We start from the raw sequence: 6,636 nt of genomic DNA, 5'->3' as shown, positions 1-6,636 counted from the left end.
ATATATATATATATATATATATATATATATATATATATATATATATAAATCTATCTCTTCCATTGTTTTGCCCATTTGTTGTTACTCTTCCAGTTTTATCCTTAAATGTCCTCTGGATAACTTTTCTCAATTGGACATTTCACCAAGATTTCTTTAAAATATTTTCCCCTACATTACTTCTCATTGCTTTGTGAAGCAATACTGCTCATTATCTTTCACCATCCTCTGTAATATTTTACAAAGTTCATATTTTAAGCTGATAATTGTCCTTAGCTATCATATCTCTTTATTTGACAAGTAAGTCAATTGTTTTCTGACATGAGGCAGTTTTTAGATTTCTTTTGTGTTCTCATTATGCAATTGGCTAAATATTGGTCAAACTTCCTTGTTTCATTTCCAAGAGAAATGGCAATATTGTTTTGAGAATGACTTTGAGCTACTATTGTATTACATTATAGTTTGACTATTATAAATACCCAAATCAACTACAAAGGATATATGAAGGAGGATGCTATCTGAATCCAGAGCAAGAACTGAAAAATAGAAGTGTAAAAGTGTGTATACATACATATGTGTGTATGTATATATATACATACATATGTGTGTATATATACATACATATATACATGTGTATATCTATATCTGTATCTATACATATACATATATATGTATATATATATATATTTGCTTCTAATAGTAGCCATCTCTAGGGCTCTAGGGTGGGGAGAGGAAGAAAAAAAGGCTAAAAAAAATTTACCTGATAACTTTGTTGTATATTTGGAGGGAATAGCAAGTTGTACATGGTAGATCTTCAGTTACATATGCAATCCTCTTTTTTATTGTATTGTGTTATGAAAATGCTTGTTTTGTTCCATGAAGCAAAAATAAAATAAATTAAAAAAAAAGAAACAAGTGCATATAATCAATTTCACTTAAAAACATTACTTAGTGCTTGCCATGCCCAAAGCCTTCTGAATCTTCTCTTGAAGAAAGTATTGATTATATGTAAGCATTAAGCTTATGTATAAGTCTTTCTCATGTCTCATTCCTTATTGCTAAATCATATTTTCCAACATATCTTACCATTCTCACCTTTGTATTGAAGTTATAAGCAATTGAAGAATGTTGTTTTTATTGTTCAGTCATTTCAGTCATGTCCAACCGACTCTTCGTGACCCCATTTGGGGTTTTCTTGGCAAAGATACTGGATTGGTTTGTCATTTCCTTCTTCAGCTCATTTTACAGATAAGGAGCTGAGGCAAATAAGGTTAAGTGACTTGCCCAGGGTCACAAAAATATTGCCATTTCTCTTGGTTCTTCATTGCTCTTCAGAAACTAATTAAATTTTAACAGACAGGAAATGATAATCTTACTGATATTGAATATCCTGAATCAACCATCTGTATGTAATTAGCCATCAACTTATTAAAGCAAAGATGAATACAAAACTAGAAGAAAACATAACAATTAGCCAAAGATATAGTTTGGGGTTTTTTGCAGGGGGAATGGCAGGGCAATTGAGGTTAAGTGACTTGATCAAGGTCACAGGGCTAGTAAGTGTTAAGTATCTGAGGTTGGATTTGAACTCAGATCCTCCTGACTCCAGGGCTGGTGCTCTATGCACTGTGCCACCTAATTGCCCCCTATATGTTTTTTTTAATATCATTATATAAGTTGAAAAGAAATGTACATCTGCACTAGTAGCAGCAGTTTCCTGACTGGAAGTTCCCTACCAAAAAAAAAGTGTATAAGAAACATGCAAAACTCTATGCAAGGTCCAAAGAAAGTAATACTAGTTTCTCTTCCACTAAACTAGGGCTTCCTTACTAGGGTGTACATATCCTTAGGGGGTATGAGAAGTTTGTCAAGAGGACACAGGGAATATTTGACAAATGAGTATATCATTCTATGAAAATGTTTCAAAAATACTAGTTTGGTGGAGGAAAAATTGTGTCTTGGCACTCAAGAAAGAGATGAGATGGGGGCAAAGAGAGACAGAGAGAGAGAGACAGAGACAGAGAGAGAGAGACAGAGAGAGAGAGAGACAGAGAGAGAGAGAGAGACAGAGAGACAGAGAGACAGAGACAGAGAGAGACAGAGAGACAGAGACAGAGAGAGACAGAGAGAGAGAGCGTGCACTCGTTATAGGGCATCTGAAAAATTTTGGAAAAAAAATGAAAGAATAATTCCTACTGACCTAAAAACCATCTGAATGAAATTTGAATTTAAAATCCTTTTCATATAAAACTAGAAGAGGACAAACATAACCCGTCAGTGAAAGATAAGCTAATTTATCTCTATAATAATCACAAATTCCAAAAAGATTCCTGATCAATGAAGTTATAAGTCTATCCTTGGAGAAGTGTACTACATTCCTACTCAAGGTACTCACAATCATTTGTTCAAACGTATCTTTGTGAATCCTGGTCTTCAATCCTCTTTACAATTAAATTAAAAGCAAGAAACAAACTAGATAAACACGTAATTCAGGTATCTTTCCAAAACTATTCAAAATCAAACTTTTGGTTGACAAGAAACAGAATCAAGAGTCCCACTAATTTACTTAACTATGTTTTGTTATTGTTAGATATTTCATGTGTATGGCACATGACAAAAATGTATGCCAAAAGTGTATAAATAATGTTGGGGGGAAACAAAATAAAGGAGTGATAAGTAGTGGGTAAAATTAGTCAGGGGAAGCCCTTTGGGAAGGAAAGACTTAGGCTAAGTGTTGAAGGAAATGATGGACATGGATCGTCAGGGTTCTCTTGCCTTATGTGTTTGCTCATGTGCTGATGTACCATCTACCTTGTGTTTACAGGTGAATTACCTATGCACCATTGTTTCATGCTGATGCAATTTGGAGCCTTCAAGGCATGTCTGCATTCCTGAGCAGTGTGTAAATCACCACAGCTCATCATGGGATATTGTTTTATTTATCTTCAGGATATATATGAATTATTCTTTAGAGGGCAGACATCATACTCTCCTATACAAAGTTTCCATGCTGCTGACATTACACAGAAGTGTCACTGTGTTTTAAAAGGTATCTTATGGTATATAATGAATAGTAGAGTTTCGGTGAACTAGAGCTCAACAAACCAGAACCCCAGATTATCTGGAATTTCTCACTGCCATCTATCTTTCTGGCAGAAAGAAAGCCATCACAAACAAGTTAATTAACATCAAGGATGTTATTTAAAAGTCCCAGGGGAAATCCTGGACTCAATCAACATTTAACCCAATCAGTGACCCCTTCTACACTAATCAATCTGGGGTCATAGATTTATGTCCTATGGAAGATGTATCCCATTCTCCTGTAATTGTGTTAGTGAGAGTTCTCATTTCTTGCACACAATCATAGAATCTCTGTATTGGAAAGAGCCTCAGAAGCCTTGTAGTCCAACCCGTTTCTCATCAAGAATGTCTTCTGCAGTGTCCTCTTAAAAGTAACCATTCAGCTTCTGCTTGAAGACCTCCAATAAAAGGGAATTCACTACCTCCCAAGGCAAGCCATTATACTTGCAAATATATCCAATTATTAGGGCATTTTTCCTTATATTAAGCCTGAATCATCAACTTTCACTCACTGCTCCGAAATCTGCCCTCTGAAAATGGGCATAAGTTAATACTCTCTTCTACATGACAACCCTGTGAAGGGACTAGGGGGAAAAAAAAGACCATTAAGGTCTTTTTAAGCTCTAAATTTATGAAGTATGACTATTATCCTGTGCTTTTCCCAAGGGTCTTGCTAGTACCACTCACACTGGCTCTCAAGAGCTGATTGTTAAATTTTCAACATGAGCATTTATGCCTCAGAAACTGGTAAACTACAAAGCCAGGTTTGATTTATTGTTCTGTTGATTGTCTAAACTTGAAATAACAGAGAAACTATTATTAATGCATACTCTTGAGTCTCCCTAAATTACCTCTCCTGAAGGCTAAATATACTCAATTTCCTCAGCTAATCTTCATATATGGCAATGTGTCCATACATTGGTTATATCAACATATATGATACACATGGAAACATATAGTAATGTATACATTTGATATGGCATGCCATATATACATGTAGCAATGGCTACATATGATAATGTACCCAATCCTCTCATCCTCCCAGTTTTTCTCTTTTGAACATGTTCCAACTTTATCTTTCTTAAAATGAAGCATGAAGAATTTAATCAAATTATAACAATACACTATTGGTGGAGCTGTTGATTGGTCCAAATACTCTAGAAACAACTTGAGGTTATAGGAGAAAACTCAGTGAAGTCTTCCTATTCTTTAATCTAGAGATTCTACTCCTAAAAAATAAAGGTCTCATATAAAGTAAAAATATTCATAGCATTTCTTGTGACAAGAAAAAGAAAAGAAAAGAAAACCTGATATAATACCATTACTGTCCAAGCCTGTGGAGGTTTTTCCTATGAGTCAGCCTCATAAAGAGGGAGACATGAGTCCTAATTGGCTGCGAAACCACTGAACCCATGGTACAGTATAACATTAATTGATGAAGGGACTTCTTCAGAATCGGAAAGACTCCTGGGAGAAAAGAAGAGGGAGTTCTTGAGAGTGAAACAGTTGTGGACTTTTGAATGGCAGATGGAAGATCTCCCAAGTGCTACAGACTTGTGGGGAATCTGGTTCCTAACCATATCTTGATTTGCAGCACCTGCAACCTTAGACTGCTAAGAGTGAATTCCCCTTCATCAGATTATTCTCTCTCTTCAATTAAGCTGAGTTTTTATCTTGCTTCCTAAGAGCTCATTTACTCTTATATATTCATTCTTCTTGTCTAATATGTATATATATACCAATTTCTGTTCTGCTTACTCTGATAAAGAGATTTACTAGCTATTCACAACTGATATTTACATGAAAATATTTGATGACAAGGGATTAAGCTAATGAGAGCAAGCTAAATGTATTCTCCCCTAGAGAGGGATCAAGTGTAGCCAGGACTTGTCTGGGCATGATTGTTAAGACACACATGAGCAGCTTTTCAGAGGACTGCTACTGTGAACAGTTTTCAAGGTTCTGATTACATAGTATAGTGAGTGCTCTATTTATTCAATAACAAATCAGAGCAAAACATTCACAGGAAATCAAAATACAACATTCACAATGTTACAACTTATTACAGAAAATCAAAATACAGCATTCACCATGTCACAACTCAACAACTTATCACTAAAATGGCCACATAGTTTTCACCAAAGTGGTCACATAGTTTTTTAACAAAGTACATTCATTTAGTCAATCATAAAATCCTTAATTCAATCACAAAGTACAAAAGTCACAGTTCTCCACCCCTAGGTCACAGTAAATCATAATCTTCTCAGTCGATACACAGTATCCAACTAAAGTCTTCTTTCAGCTTGACTCAAGGCTGGTTCTTAGCTTCCATGGTTCCTGCTTGCATGGTCCCAGCTCCAGCTGTCACCTGGGTTCCAAGGCAGGCAGCTCCCAGTTCCTTGTCCAGTTCTTCATCCAGTTCCCATTCCATATGGAAGTTCATAGTGTCCAGTCCACCTCAAGTCCTTCACAGTTACTATTTCTGGGAAGACAAAGCTTGACAGAGCCACAATAATATTCACGCACATTGCCCGCACCATCATCAATTCACCATCTGCCTGTGAAATTAACTCAGACCCAACAACAAGGTCTGAGAACTCAACACAAATCATCAACATAGCAATCAACACAGACCCCCAAACAAGGTCCAAGAGGTCAGCTCAAATCATCAGTAAAGTCCCAGGACCTTCAAAAGCCTTCTCCAGGACTTCTGTAAACATGCAACCAGAAAATCCTCTTTCAGGTATTCCAGTAAGGTGCCAGGGCATCTGTACAAAGTATCACAAACAAGCATCAACACAGACAGAGCAGACAAACAGAGTGCCAGGATACTACAAATTCTCTCCTTCTTCACTCTGCCACCACAAGAGTCCTCTTCTCAGTTCTACTGTCTCTAGCCTGGGCCTCTCCTTATATGTGGCCATTAGCTCCTCCTCTTCCTGTTGCAGGAGTTCACAAGTTCTAGGGTTCACAAGTTCTGGGGTTCACAGTTCCATTTCTTTACCTACTTGATACAAGGTTCAAAAGAAACTTGAACTGAAACAAGGTGTTAATTCAATAGCTGGAACAAGGTATGAACTACTACTGTGCTTGCCATTACAATGATGGTATTGCCTTACATGCAGGTGCCCTGAGAAGCCATAAAGCATGTCTGGATTGCCTAAAATGGAGGCCTTTGTGCCCCCTACCAGATAGGTGGGCTTAGCCTCCTTTGATTGGCTGCCTACCTCTTTAAAACTGGCAAGACTGAGATCATTGCTTTCTTTTGGCCACTCTTTCTGGCTCATTGGTGATGATCACAGTCCAGCCACAGCAAAGGTGCCATAAACTGAACCAGTGAGAGGAGAAAGACTTCCCTCTCTTTTAACATGGCTCCAAGAAATTGGGCCTGTTTTGTTCTGTTACATTATTCCTTCTCAGTTTCAAGTTCTAACAGTGGTTCCCTCCTCACCTGGGAGTTTGAACCCTAGCATTATGTCACTAAACCTTAGAGACAGGCTTGCAGGAAGGATGTTACAACCAATCCTTGGTCAGTTATTAATCTATCCATGTTATTCT

This window comes from Petaurus breviceps, unplaced genomic scaffold (assembly GCF_028583685.1).
Source record: "Petaurus breviceps papuanus isolate PSGF00001 unplaced genomic scaffold, PetGlider_PUasm1.0 90686, whole genome shotgun sequence".
NCBI classification, from domain to species: Eukaryota; Metazoa; Chordata; class Mammalia; order Diprotodontia; family Petauridae; genus Petaurus; species Petaurus breviceps.
The sequence above is the reverse complement of the archived record's forward strand: the minus strand, read 5'-3'. Positions refer to the sequence as shown.